We start from the raw sequence: 15,930 nt of genomic DNA on the forward strand, positions 1-15,930 counted from the left end.
CAAGGGTAGCCTCGAAAACTCACACCTAGAGCTTTTTCGACCCTTCAGCCTTCTTCAAGCTTCCTCGTTCGTGCAGCTACCAACCTCCGTCCCTCCTCTTCTCCTCTGCTCTTCTTATTGGCAAAGTGACCTTCATCTGAATTTCTTTGTCGCACCTACATTTACCCCTTTGAACCATCGCCAACAGACAAGACGAAGAAGGGGTAAAACGAGTGGAAGGGATTAGAAACAACGAACGGGGCATGCTTTTACTTTTTCCGCCTTATATTTGACGAAATTGTCTGTTTGCTTCTGACGGAAGGGTAGGGCTCTATTCTTTCTCTCTCTCTCTCTCTCTCTCTCTCTCTCTCTCTCTCTCTCTCTGTCTCTGTCTCTCTTGTTTAATACATACTTTCCGTATTTTTATTCAAGGATTCATTTCCTCCCGATTTCCGGATTGTTAGGAGTATGATGAATTTACGTAGATGATATTATGATTGGCCAAACGAAAGTTCATCGATTACTTCGATCAAATCGTTGATACAGATGGATTAGCAAATAGAGATTGCATCAATTTTTATGAAAACGAGGCAGAAAATATACTCATTAATTTTTATTGAAAATATTTTTCTTAATTATATAATAATCTGCTATTTAGTTCACATCAAAGAAAAACGAAAAATAACTTAAGAACGTGGTTGGTTTGACCTTTCTTACGTAAATTCAAGTCTTTGTTATTTTTTTACTCGAACTTTGTCTTTTTTTTACTCGTTTTTCGTAGAAGTAAAACAATTAATATTTTATGAAAAAAAACTAAATTCAGGCTCAAACTATTTTATAATAATTAGTTAATATGAGATGGATATTAACGATTATTACTAGGTGAGTATTATATGTATGGATTAATTTTGGAGGGTACGATTGGTCGATCGAGTATACGTCAATTATTAATATTGATCGTTTATTAAAATAAGTTGATTATCTTTACAATATCACATTAATTTCCAATCATACATATTAATTAATATCATTTTAAGCAAAGTATTGATATATCGCAAAAATATTAATTATTACATACTGCTGTTAATCGAACAAAGCCTAATATTTGAAGAAACAATATATCTATTTTCGTATCTTCAAGATTTTTAATAAAAAAGAACAACAATAAGAGGCACGCGGAAAGTGTATCAACGCAGTATAGAGAGAACGATTGTTGAAAAATAAATAGGACATAAAGGAAAAGACAATGGTTGAGTATCGTCATGGAATAATGGATGAAATTACGCAAAATATGTCGGATAAAAAAGCAGGAAAAGAAATTAATTTAAAAATGAAAAAGAGGAGATAGAGGAGGCTAGACGAGAACGGCCATGATCGTGACTGTGGTAGGCATCGACGTCGTGTAGAGTTGGGCTGCGACTGGCCGAGAATATATGTAACACACCAACCGGCGTTGATAGCAGTGATGTTGCCAGTGATGGTAATTTCAACAGCAATAGTAGCAGCAACGGTAACAGTAGCAGTAGTAACAATAATAGTAATAGTAGAAGTAGTAGTAGTAGTAGCAGTAGTAGCAGTAGTAGTAGCAGTAGTAGTAGCAGTAGTATTAGTAATAGCAATAGTAGTAGTAGTGATGATAGTGGTGGTAGTAGCAGTAGTAGTAATATGCTTGGTCCAGGATGGATGCTGTGAGTAGGGGGAGGTTGCCAAGCAACGTCCGTCCAACCCTAAGCTCTCCCCACTTCTCTCATTTCGTGCTCGACGACTCGGTCGATACAACCGGCCGTTTTCGTCGTACACCCGGGAATTCCCCAATTTCCATTACGGGGGTTCGTACTTTAAGTCCGACCTCCATCCCCTTTTTCTCTCTTCCATCCTACACTCATGTCCGATGGGACACTTAAAACGATTGCGAGCTCGCCTCTTTTCTAGCTCTCTTTTCTTCTATTTCTTTTCTACTTTTTCTTCGTAATCTTCTGTTTCTTTTTCTTTCCCTTCGTTCTCGTCGTTCTCCAATACCATCAATGACTCTGCCACCAATGGAGTAGTTCTAGCAGTTACTATCAAAGTGCCACTCCGTGCCAGGAGATACGCGTTATCCTTAAAAAAAAAAAATAATAGGAGAGGCTGTGTTACTCTCTCGAGAGAAGAGATACGGGGTGGGATCTCTTCCACCGTCAATTCACTTCTTTCTTTCATAAGAAAAACGGATAAGATTCTTTTAACTCTTATTTTTCCCTCGTCCGCGAAACGTACTTACGTTCGATCGTTGTCGAATAGATAATGCATTTTTGTATTATAGAAATGCGCTAAAAGACGACGTAATATTTTTACTTACGATTATATTATAGAAAACGTAATTGCAAGTTTCATGATTTGTTATATTCTAGAGTGGAATTTAATAAGGGCAAACAAATATAATGATACAGATATATGACAATCTATTAAAAGAAAAAGAAATGAGTTAAGATATTGTGAAAAATGTTCACTCACCTTTCCAACTTTTCTTTCTTTCCGACATTTCTTTAATGTTTTCTGCATAATTTGTGAATCGGTAAGAAATAAAGAGAATGAAGATAAAGATATTTACGGATAGAACGTAGAAGGACGAACGGCGAATAGTGAGTACTGACCTCGCTTAACGGGAAGAAGGAAGAAAAGGATATGGCAATGAATCGGCGTGTTCTCGACGAGAACCTTCGAGCTTTCTTCCAAGTCACTAACATTGACAAGGCTTCTTCGAGGCGACACACCAATTGGACAGAGACAATGTTGATTTTGGTCCGCTCTTGGCATTCACCGCGTGCCTTATGAATTTTGAAAAGTTGGCACATGGAAGCCCGCAGTGAACGCAAGGAGCACAGACTCACGAATCTTCTCTCTTTTTTATTTATTTTTTTTTTTCACTCGGCTTTCGATCATGCTGACGTCGAAGATGCACTCTTGTCTTAAACTTGTCCGAAGGATCGCACAGAGACATGTTCCTAAAAAGTACACTCGAAAAAGAAAAACGTCAATATATCAATCGGATTAAGTTATTCGTTCGACATTATCCCGATGAGTACCGCAATGTTTTTCGATGCTTTCCGAATTCGATAGGTTTCTTCGATCTTTGCAATTCCAGATAACAACACGAATCACGTTCGTATAATCTCATTTTAACGGCGAATTATTCAACGAATTCTTTTCAAAGTTACACCTTACTTACTTTCACACCGATTCCCAACAATAACAATTACGAACACGATTCGAGATAACCCACCAGTTTTATTTTATTTTATTTATTCTTCGCGGATAATTGAATTCGATCTCGAAGCACGTAATTTTCACGAAAATGACAGCGAACTACAAACGCGCACTTCTCCACTCTCGACACTCCGAAGCGATCGTTTCGTTGACGTTATATCGAAGTTCCGCACGACACATTGATTCTTTCCGTGACAAGCGAGCGAATCGACAAATTTACGCGCGCGCGTGCAATCTTAGAGTAATTAGTATAACAGAGATAGAGAAGTAGGTGAAACGTAATGAAAAGTAGAAAAAAGAATTATAAAACAATGTAAAGAGAAAGAGAGAGAAGAGAGAGAGAGAGAGAGAGAGAGAGAGAGAGAGAGGAACGGAGGGAGAGAGAGAGAGAGAGAGAGAAAGCTACGTTTTACGATGAGCGTCGCAATGTGAACTGAGCTTGATGAGCGGTCGATCTATACTATGCAACGATATCGTACACGCTCACCCTTGTGGACCCATGATCAGGGGTGTAGCGATGACATTGGAGGGGATGGGGGTCGTCGGTCCCACCATAACTTATTGCTTATTTCGCGGAGGGTGTTCGACCCCGTGCTATCCAGGCCCGGGGTTTAGGGGTGATTTGAGAAAGGGAAGGAGATGTGGAGAGAGAAAGAAGAGGGTGGGAGCAGCTGACGTTGGGGTTCTATTGTCTGTAGATATTCGCATAATCAAGAAGTCCACCCTCCTCTACAGTTTTCAGACGATCTAAAAAAGGAACATATGGGATACCATAACTAATATTGCCGATGACTCTGATCGATGATTTCGAGTTCGACATAAGTTATCTATGCTTTTCAATTGAATTAAATCAAAAACAAACACATAAGGGGCGGTAGGATTTTTATAAAAAAATTGTTATGACCGTAATAGACAATACTATAAAAATGATTCGATCGGTGTCAAAAATAAATCAATCAAAATATCTTTTTCTTTGATACGAAAGGGATGAATCTTTTAAAGGGATCCGAGAAGAAAGATCGGTTCAGAATGTAGAATCTACTCGAAAACAACGTATTTCAACTGAAAAGTTAATTCAGAAAAAGGGGGGGGGGAGAGAGAGAGGGGGGAGAGGGAGAGAAACGGAATGAGAAGGACGGTGGTGGCAATGACGTTGGAAGGGATGAGTAGAGTGGATGGGCTCCACGACACAAAGGAACATTCCCTCGACGGGCCGGAACTTCGTCTGCCCAGAACTGTGGGTCACGGTTACTTCTAGGAGGCGTTACGTCCATCGATTTAAACTCTCGTCTGTTCTACCCTTCACCCCATACCACTCCAGATCTAGTCTCAGCCCCAGCCCCAGCCCCTCTCCCGCTCACCCTACCCCTCTCCGGGCGAACGTTCGACTCTCATACAAGCAGGAGATAGGAAGAATTTAATATTGAGTTATTTAAATACCTCTGAAATGGTATCGATATTGGTAATATCGACGTCCCTCGAATTTTTAAGAAATTTCATACTCGCATAGACTGTGACTATAAAGAAAAAAATATGTTCAATTTCCCAGGGAGAGCTTTGGATTAATTAATTTTTATTACATTAATTTTTATAACAATAATAAAGAAATAAAAATATTTAATCGAATGTGATAAAATGAGGATAATAATAAAAATTAAATTTTGAATAATGAAACCTATTATTTTTCTTAGACTTATTCGAAACGATATCGATAATTCAAAAAAATTTTCGTTAATAGATCGCATTTTCGTTCACGAAACTTGATATGCTTTTCCATCGAACGAGAGAAACTTCCTTTGAATGGAAACTTCCTGTTTGGTTGACGGAATCATCGGTATTGCAGTGATTAAAACGCGTTTTAAATTTATTCAGGAATTTAAACGTCTCTTATATAAGATTAGACAGTAAGTCGTAAAAGGGAGAAAGGGATCGATATCTAGATGGCAAAAATTTATGTTCAAGTAAATCAAAAAAGGTGACGCGTAATTCGAATACCAAAGTCACGATATTAATTTCGTATCGAAGGGTAAACTATAATATTATTAAATAAATCAAGAGGAAGAGAGAAAGAGAGAGACAGAGACAGAGAGAGAGAAAGAGAGAGAGAAAGAGAGAGAGAGAGAGAGTGGGGAGGGGAGAGGGGGGGGGGGGGGAGAAGTGGGCAAGAAATTACCTCACTCTTTTCACTTAAAGTCAAGTAGGTGTCGAAGACGTCGTAACCAATCCTTACAAGACAAACGAATTGAATGGATTTGCCCTTTCGCGTCCTGCTCCGAGATTCTCGTGACGTAATCGAGCACGTGTACTCCGTCATGTACCCTTCCCAGGTGGGGTCGAAAACGTCACGGATACCAACCCCCTCCCCTTCTCTCTTCTTCGGTCTTCTCTCCTCTCCTCACCTCTCCTCACTTCAGGAAGACACGCCCTCTCCATCGATCCTGTTGAACCCTCCTTCATTCATGAGAACTCTGGTACCAGGGCGACGAACCGCATGGTTCTACCTGGTATCTGGAACAAACGGACGATTTTCCTTGAGAGCGAGGCTAAAGGCCGGTCTTCGTGTCCTCATCGAGCACCACGGCGCGCCAAGACGTTCGGTTAGTGCCTCGTTAATCGGATCTCTTAACGTAGGTCAGCATTTTTATTCTTATACTTCAATTATCTTTTTAAATAATTATTAAATAATAGTACTTTAGATAAATGATATTTATTTCTTACCTAAGTTTATTATTCAACGTGGAATTTTTATAGATCATTCGATATTGTTTGACTAATCATCCCAGTTCGATTCTATTTTTTCGGAGCTTTTTTCAACTAGTAACGATTGATTATTGTCGCGTATAGTTCGAACGTTCAACACACCGGTTATAAATAGGAGCTCGCTCGAGAAACCCTCGTCCGAGCTCGTCAGCTGATCACATATTGACAGTTCGATAAGTTGCCTCGAATGCACCGTTCAATCGTCGAAACTGCTATTCGTACAATTAGTCGCGCCTAGGTGGACGAAGAGTGAAACGTTATTAAAGCTTACTGGAACTAAAAGAGTTGTTAGAAAAATGATATTAAAATGAATTAAAGCCAGAGCTAAGGAAGAACGTCATATAAGGAAGAATCGTAAATGCCTTTGCTTGACTCTTCGAAATAGAAGAACAATAGTGATCGAAGATTCGATTCAGTTTACTCTTGGAAGTCAATAGCTTCGTGACAGAAAATTACGAAAATGGTAATTAGGAAGGTAACGGCGACGTGACGACTATGCGGCTTATTCATACTTCGTAGCCATGGCGATCCTGCACTACTGATAAAACAACAGTACACACTGTAATGTGCTTACGCGGAATAGGGGGAAAACACGTTGCTTACCGGGTGTCACGAAAATCGGGACACATTGTGCGACAGACGGCATTAAAGTGAAGCGCCAAACGGAAATCTTTCCTTCGAATCATTGAGCTTTACTACTTAACTTAAACGAACTTAAACGAACGAATCGAGTGTTCGATGGCAATTCGAACTGCGTTTCAATTAGAAGGATAACGCGTTAATTAGGTGAAATGTAATTATGAATAAATACAATGTTTTTCTATAAATCGAGAAAAGTTCCGATAGCTTGATGACATATGGTCGTTTCACGTACATGAATCGTTTTGCTAGAACCTCGTATCTGGCCATATGGTGCGTTATCCTAGATTCGAACGAAAATTAACAATACGTAAAAATATTTGTACGATAGTAACACGTTAGACGGAGTAGGATTAAGACGGCGCAGGATCGATAAAAGGATAAGTGTTCGAATAATACTATTCCGATTCAAATTTTTGCCGAAATTTTAATAAAAAAATAAAGAAAAAAGCACAACTTCTTCGCACGATCATATTCCCCAATCGAATTTGACGTACGAGACACGTAAAGATAATGATATTGATAAAAGTAACACTATTTTTGTGTGGTACCATCGCGTTCACGTCTCACGATCGACCGTCGCTTACGTTCTTCCTTAACAATGGATCCTATTTCGAGAGAAATGATAATCTCTATGGATTCTGCAACGCGAACTGAACGACCTTGATGGACGATTTACCTTAAGATAGATCTCCTCTGATGAATTCTTCGATGATCTTCATTATTTGTATGCAGTCGATGATTTCTTTTCTTTTTTCTCGATCACCTTTCGAATAAAACGTAAATCAAGACTTGGAGGAAGGAAGGAAGGAAGGAGAGAAAAAGAGAGAGAGAGAGAGAGAGAGAGAGGGGGTAAAATAAAAAGAAAGAAGGATAAAATATAAATCTTCTCGCGGAACGTCTTCTTCATTTTTTCTCTTGTTAATTTTCAATGGATATTATCCGATCGACTGGCCGATCTCTTCTTCTCAGACTTGTCAAATTCTTGAAATTTGTATGTTCCTTTGGTCCGACGATTGCAGCAACGATGAGAGAGATAAAAAGAGAGAGAGAGAGAGAGAGAGAGAGAGAAAGAAAGAGAGAGAGAGAGAGAAATAAATAGATAGAAGGAGAGATAGATAGATAGATAGATAAATAGGCGGAGAAGAGAAAGAAAGAGAAAGCGTAGGAATCGAAAGAACCGAGACGTTTGTGCGAGCGGCGAGCGCGAGAAGCAACGGAAGCAGAAGAAGGTCCAGACTCAACGACGATGACGACGAGGTGCCGATGAAGAAGAGAAGAGGAAGAAGAAGATGAAGAAGGGGGCGCAGCAGGATGCGCCGTTTTGCGTAGCGAGCGGTGTTGTTGGTTTGATGGTCGCGGGACCACTGCGCCCTCTCCGTCTTCGCCCACCTAGCCCTGCCCCTCGATATCAACCCCCGAGACCCCGCAACGGCCGAAGGATCGACTTGTCTCCCTTCTCCTCTGCGCTGCTTTCTCTCTCTGACACAGGCGCAACACGCGTTCACACACACGCGCACACCACCAGATTCTCTTTCTCTCTTTCTCGCTCGCACTTTACCCCCACCAAAGCGATCACGTAGCAGCTTACCCTCTTACTCTTCCCTCGCGAGAGAATGCTGGCCTCGAACTCCACTACGGTTCTCTCCTACGTTCATCCGAAAACGTTTCTAGTGGGGGATTGCTGTTGCTACCACCCCTCTCGCGCATTTTCCGCGACAGTTCGGGAATGGCGATGCTGTGCGACTGTTTGCGAGAGAAGCGCAAGCGTCACCCAGAAAATCAAGCCCCTCGTGTGTTCTTTCTCCCTCTTTTACCCTCTTTCTCCCTCTCACCCTCTCTCTCTCTCTCTCTCTCTCTCTCTCTCTCTCTTTCACACACACTAATAGTCCTCGTATCCCGAGCCACTTCAGGATTTCTCCCCTTCTATTTCCTCCTCCTTCTTCTCATCCTTCTTCTTCTTCGTCTTCTTCCTCTTCTCTCTTTGTTTCAGCTTCGCCTCCCTCTGTTTATCGTACGTTCGTCTTCGTCAGGTGAATACGAACCTACAAATTTACCTATCTTCGTTCAAGGGCGTACAATCTCTCTCTCTCTCTCTCTCTCTCTCTTTCTCTCTCTCTCTTTCCCTCTCTCTCCAACAAGCAACCTTTGCGTTGGACATCTCTCTCTTTCTCTTTCGAATGATTCCTCCCTTCCTTCCTATCAATTCTATTCGTTTGATTTTCCCCCCTCTCTTTTTCTCTATCTTTATCTATATTGTCCATATTATTTATAAAAAAGAAGGATCGATAAAAGAGGAAATTACAAAAAATATCATAAAGTTCATCAGTAAAAAAAAGTATGAAGAAAATAATTTTGTTGCTTTGTATTCTAATCCTTTTAAGTTCTTTTTTGTTCTAATTGGACTTTAGTATACAATAAATATTCTTTCGTCAGCTTTCAACTCCGTATTCCTTTTTCTTATATTCTTCGATAGATATCCTCATTTCAACCCCCGGGTTACCCAGAAACGAAATTCCTCTCGCCATTCTACTCGTGTCCTCCGTTCGTCTTCGAATTCTGGCCGCGTACTTGACGCTCTTCGGATACAAGATCTTCGACGATGAGTATTTCGATGGAGAAACGGAGATGATAAATTTATTTCTGTTCGATACACCTCGTTCGAATGCCATCGTGATCCTGCTCAACTAACGAAAATAGCAATGATAAAAGATAATACTCGATTCTTTCTTTTTGTTCTCTGAGGACAATCGATTCAATTCCATACGATTACGAGGGGAATTCTTTATGTTTCAGTTTTCTTTCTTTTTTCTCTTTTTCTTTTTCTTTTTTCTTTTACGAGAACATACAACGATACGAAATATTCTGAATATAATAATCTTTTCGTTCGAAGCACGGACTTCTATTTATGAACGCTATACTGGCTCGAATCGCGAGTATACAACGGACCGTAGAGTTTCGGTATACGAGCCCATTATCCACATTTGATACGCGTACGTTATATGTCGTACGTGGTTTACCGGTAACAATGTAGGTACACTTTGTAGTGTGTTCTTGTGGGTATTCATAGGGTATAGGAACATAAATTTCCATGCGAAATCAAATTTTGGCATAGTTGTATCGAGTATGAGGGCAAAATTTGTCTCTTTGATTTTGCATTAGAAAATTAAATACTTTCACTTCCATCGATAAGCATTTAAAATGAATTTCTCAAAGGGTTTCTTAAACAATTGGAAAATTCTTTGAAAAATACGTTGTTAACTTGACGTTCACTTACGGTTCGCTGAGCGTAAAGCTTGATTATAACTTTACGGAAGTAGGAAGCAGGAAGTAGGTAGTGTAAAAAATGACGATGGAGCAAAAACACCGTACTTGAGATCCCATGGGACAACTTCTGGCTTGTTGAGTCTCCTCAGTGTTATAAATATGTATTAGAGGATTGAAGAACGTCTCGCACGGAGCAACTCCGCTCCATCTCTCGTATAAGAGGCAATTCGTACGAAGATTACATTTGTGGGTACAATGTTAAATGTGACGTATAAAATATGAACGTATAAAAGAATAATGAGGAAATATATTTTACTATTTTTTTTAGCTCGAATAATGAGCTATCTTATGTGGTAATTTTTATGATAGAAAAAATGATCGACAAAATTTGGGTAGCATAAAATTGCGATGTGGAGATCAGTAAACACTAATTACGTAAGCGAAGTGAGCGTCTAATAGCCACCTGCTGTTAGATGACCGGAATCCCTGTGGCTCCAGCAGAGAGACGAAGGAAAGAGAAGAGAGGGAGAGAGAGAGAGAGCCAACAGGATTTGTGTATCCAGGGGATAAACACTTTGACGGTAGGACAACAAACGTATCCTTCGGATGTGACTGGTACCAGCTAGAGTTATCCGCGTGCCATCAAACAGGAAATTAATTGCGGTAGCTCTCGAGTATTCTCTTACTTAGCTTCCGCTACTAATCGTAAAGTTTCGAAAATAAAACTTTCAATGTTTTTTTCTCATCCATCTAACGAGATCGAAAATGCCCAGTAAAAACAATATTTTTCACTGTAAGATTTCACGAAAAATGAATGCTGTTCGGTAACGAGCGGGCCACCGATTCGTGACCGCTGGCAGCGATCCAAGCGAGCTGCACCTAGCATCAAAAGGATTATTTTGTATGTTTAAATTAAATTGCCGGAAGCAAGGACTCGTTGTCGTGGTTGGCTTGGCAGAGGTGACGATTGCCATGTCGAAAAGGGAATTGGCTCCGAGGTTTTGGGCAATTCCGAACGATCACGAAATTCTCCCTTTGTCCCGCTATTGGATTTTTTCCCTACCAAACCAGCGATCGCTATTCGATACAAATGTTCTTCTTTTCGATCGGAAAGATTCCTTTCTGATCGATATTACGAATTTTGACGATTACAATAACGAGAAATTTACACGAAAGACGAATCTTTTCGAACATGTGAATGAAACGAAGAAACTGTTGATAAAGAGTACACATCGTGTGGGTCGATAGAATTCGGGCCATGGCCTCCTTGAAAGCCCTGGATCCCCACGACGGAAATGGACTAGACTTTCGTAGATGTGGCTGCGTGCTACGAAAATGATGTAGGGGAAGGAGGAAGAAACAAGGAGGAGTCTGTAGGGAAAGACGACGATAGCGAGTGTATCGGGGTAAAAGAGAACCGAGGGGATGCTAGCGAGTAGGAAAGAAGATAGGGAGGGTAAGAGGGAGATAAAAACTACGAGTCATCCGATAGAAAAGAGATCAGAGGGAAAAACCAAGAGAGAAACAATAAAATAGGGGGAAGAGAAGAATAGCAGGACGGTGAGTGTGACGGAGTTAAGAAGGAAAAAAGAGAGCATCAGAATTTGAGGTGGTAAAAGGATGGAAGATATCAAGAGGAAGAAAGATGAGAAGAGCGAGAGCGAGAGCGAGAGCGAGAGCGAGAGCGAGAGCGAGAGCGAGAGAGAGAGAGAGAGAGAGAGAATGAGGTTGAAGAAGGAAGAGGAGAACGGTGGAATAGAGGGGTAGTGAAGAGCACGAGCTAGTAAATAGAGGGATGAGAAGAGAAAGAGAAGTACGATCCAACAAACGATGGAAAGAGAGAAAGAGAGCGGGATGCTGGGGTCGCTAGGCAACCCCCATGAGCCGGGAGAGGTACACCCTTATTGCCTTTCCAATTTTGGTGGTTCCCATGCACCTATCCCCACTCATTCCGCGAGCGATACCGACTGTCAAGGCTGCATTTGGAGCTCGACATTCGGACGAATCGATAAAATTCTAACCTGCGTGTCCATTGTACTTTCGAAACCATCGCTAAAATGATATTGTTGTTTCCGTTAACTATACGATTGAAAATCCTTGATAAAAAGTATGTTTGATTCGTTAACGATATTTTTTCCTTTGATCGTAGAAAATTTATTCGATAGTTAAAATATTTTATTTTCAAAAATCGTAACTTTATTTTCATTAAAAAAAGAATATAGATCGTCGATGACCGAACCCTTGTTACTTACATCTCACTGAAAGCATTTCTTTCGGTCAAAGTACATTGGCACGAGGGAGCAGGGCCAAAAGTGAGGAAGAATGAATACGGAAAAAGAGAAAACGAGCGTGGATGAGATCGTCGAGTTTGTTCCGAGGGTGAAAATCCGTCGAGACTTCTGGCGTCACACCGTCTAGCATGCTCACTCGTGGGACGGCGACCTCGTGATTGCTCGCAAGAGAGGGGAAGAAAGATAAAATTTTGGATCAGCTGTAGGTTTTCTCTACTACTGGCTAGAACGGCCGACAACCTTCCCTTTACCGAATCGCCGGGGAATGGATCCCTACTTATCGTTTCATCATGCCGCTAACTAAAGAAAAACACTCGAGAAAAATGATTACTTTCGATCGTCTACGATTCGTTACTTTACCTCTTTAGGCTGATATTCTAAGCGGTTTATATTATAGGCTCTTTTAAGGAATACATAAAGGAGTACTTTGTAAACAATCATATAAGAGTTTCACTTTGAGTTTTATCCATTGAATTGAATTTTCTAAAACTAAGATAAACGTTACAATTTTATTAGATTTAAACATATTTATTATTATTCAATTTTATTTGCATCTTTCTTAATTTCCGCAGTTATTGCGAAGGAAGCTTTATTTGTAACAATGAGAAGTTATCTCTTTTCTTCTCTTGCAACGTTATATACATACGTAATAACGATAAGAAACATCCTTGATAATGAGCTTCCGAGAGGGCGAGGTCACAGAGAATAGCCGTTCTTCAATATCGGGTTTCATTCCGTCTAAACATCCCTGATATCCCGTAGTTTAATTTGATTCTCGAAAACATCCTCGATCTCTGCGCGTTTCTCATTACTCTCTCTCTCTCTCTCTCTCTCTCTCTCTCTCTCTCTCTCGCTCTTTCTTTTTCTGACGAGTTTGCGCGAGCATCTCGTTGGCGTCGAAAAGAAATTCACCAACACCGCTATACACTTTATAACGGAATAGCAGTCGTCTCGTTTTAGAATGTGGGGATTTAATTAAACGACGAAAATCAGAAAATAAGGAGATGGGTAAAAAAAGAGAAAGAAGACGAAGAGATAGAAGACGCGAGGTTTCATAACGAGAACGCAAGAAGAAAAGAGAAGAGAAAGGAGAAGAGAAAATAGAAGAAGGCAAAAAGGGGATGGTTCGGAGGGTGGTGGAGCCCTTTCGTTCGTTTCGCACCCATCCATCGATCGATAATGCGATCCGGCAAGGGTGCATCGAACGAATCGGAGAAATAAGGGCTGCTTTCTCCGATGTTGGCTGGTGCTCCTCTAGCAGGAGTCTGGGAGAGGGGGACCAACTTTTCTCTCTCTCTCTCTCTCTCTCTCTCTCTCTCTCTCTCTCTCTCTGTTTTTCTCGACTCCACCCTCACCTGTCGGTTAACACGGACTAGGAAGGTGGAGTATATGCGGCAACGGGCCATCCAGCGCCGGCACCAGCAGCAAGGTTACTCACTTTCCCCGTGCGTACTACCGATTCCTGCGTGAGTACTCGCGCGCGAGCGCACACTCACACAGTAGGATCACACTTAGTTGTATGTACGCTTGCCTACTACCGTACCTACCGATTACTTGCGAGGATACGTGAGAGAGAAAGGGAAAGAGAGTAAGTGTAAGGCTGTGTAAGAAAGAGAGGGAGAGTAAATGAGCGTGAGTAAGAGAGAAAGAGAGTAGTTCGCGTTCCAACGAGAGGAGACGCGAAAAGCTCGTTCCATAGACACCACCACTGGAAGCAGTGATGAGAAAGGGAGAGAACGGCCGCGGTGGCTGTCGGCTACGGTGGTAGCGATAACCATAGAGGGGTCGCAGATCGATGGAGCAGTGACGTCACAGGGTGCGGGAAGCTGCGTCTCCATGGTGACCGCCAACAGACCCGGCCGCTCTCCTCTCTATCTTTCGCTCTTTCTCGCTCTCTCTCTCTCTCTCTCTCTCTCTCGCTCTCTCTCTCGCTCTCTCTATGTTTCTCTCCCTCTCTTTTTCTCTCTCTTTTTCTCTCTCTTTCTATGGACCATCCAACGGGCTTGAAATTTTATTAAATTTCATTTCTGCCCGCTACATCTCTCCGTTTCTTTTCCTCTCTCCCCCCCTCCACTCTCTCTTTCCTCTCTCTCTCTCGGTCTTTCTCGCTACCGACTCTTCTTTCCTTCCCTCACGTCTCTTTGTCCTTTCGAGCTTCTCGTTCCACCTCTCTTTCTGTTTTCTCTATCTTTGTCCCTCGTTTTCTCCTTCTCTTCCTACCTTTACACGATAAGCTCGTGCTCGCTCGCTCTCGTATTCTCGCTTCTCCACCTCCCAGTTACTCGTCCCTTTCCATGGCGCTTTTACGCACGAGAAGAATGCACGTTCTGCTGTTACACCGAGCAAAAAAAGGAAAACAAGAATACGAGCGCGACTATAACGACGAAAAGGTATAGAGAATATATATTTGGCATTAATTAGTAATTCTTCCGTTTTACGTCGTAGCCATTTTCCGATTTTGTCGATGGACGATATTGCGAATGTCAAGTCGTTTTCCCTTTCCATATGACAACGATCGATCTCTCTAATGTTAGGTCGGATCAGTTATTGACACTCGTACTAGCAAGATACGCTATGTCGATTATAAATAACGACGTTGTCACGATCGACGATCCAATTTGAAGTTTATTTAAATTGTGTCATATTCGAGAAACAAATGAAAATAGATGATATAAAGTATGAAAATATTATCTCATAGAGATATCTACAGACAGCGAAGGAAAAATGATTTTGAGAAAAAAAAAAAAAAAAGAAAAAAAAGAGAGAAAAAACACGTAATTAAAGCAACAAAGAGAAGATGGGTTATCAGCCTGGTATCATCGATTAAAGCCTCCAACATCCGTTACGATCTTCTGTCCTTTTCTCGGAAAGTTGGACCGCCCGTTCTTCGTTCGTTCCCTTTTTCTTATCGTTGTTCTATCGAACGGAATATCAGCTCTTTTAAAAAAAGATGCTCCCAACTCACGGGACATTTTTTTAAATTAAAAAGAACGATCGATCATACTCTAAAGCTTTCGTAAATCTATTTTGCATCTTACCGTAATATCGTGTTTAAATTTGTATAATATGTTTATTAACGCAACGAAAAGGACTTTAATATGCGGTCTCGAATGGAAATATCGAAATTAGCAAATAAATTTATAGGAAGGGACGAAACGAAGAAGTTCGATAGAATCCATTGGATATGATATTAATACGTCGTCGATCGAGAGAAACTTTGATAAACGGGATAAAAGTAAAATCCGCACGATCGAATTTACATGATACTCGTACATCGAGATACGACCTAACGCTTAATGCCCAACCAAGAATGACTCTTAAACAATAATCCTGAATTTATTTAAAATATCTTTAAAGGCCGTTCATATGACTAATATTATAACACGTTAGATCCTTGACTAATTATATCTACAATGATTTCGACAGTGACCCATCGAGAATGTCGTTATAATTTTTGCGACCACTGTACCTAGACCTCGCTTCGTGGGCAGAACGTTGAAGGGAGTACAGGAAGATTCAAGAGAGAGAAAGAGTGGGGGGGGGGGGAAGTGGAGAGAGAAAAGCACTTAGAATGAAAAAGGAAAGAGCATACACGCGTAGACTCGCACTAAAGTGAGAAAAAGTGAGGAAGAAAGGTAGACAGAGAAAGAGAGAAAAATAGAGGGGTCTGTGGCTGGGCTTGGTGGAGGAATATAAGGGTGAGAGCGAGAGAGAAAGAGAGCTGTTGCCGTTCGGTGAGTTGCCCGGT

The 15,930-nt window shown here is 41.0% G+C and overlaps 1 long non-coding RNA gene across 1 annotated transcript; it reads right to left on the reverse strand.

Moving 5' to 3' along the window:
- Positions 1–936: 936 nt before the first annotated feature.
- LOC124949312 lies at positions 937–7,982 on the reverse strand. The gene is made up of 3 exons (XR_007101038.1): positions 7,304–7,982; positions 2,473–5,733; positions 937–2,079 (listed from the first exon to the last, which is right to left on the reverse strand). It is a non-coding gene; the product is annotated as an uncharacterized LOC124949312 (long non-coding RNA).
- Positions 7,983–15,930: the final 7,948 nt, after the last annotated feature.

The sequence above is a fragment of the Vespa velutina genome, chromosome 5 (genome assembly GCF_912470025.1).
Source record: "Vespa velutina chromosome 5, iVesVel2.1, whole genome shotgun sequence".
Taxonomy (NCBI): Eukaryota; Metazoa; Arthropoda; class Insecta; order Hymenoptera; family Vespidae; genus Vespa; species Vespa velutina.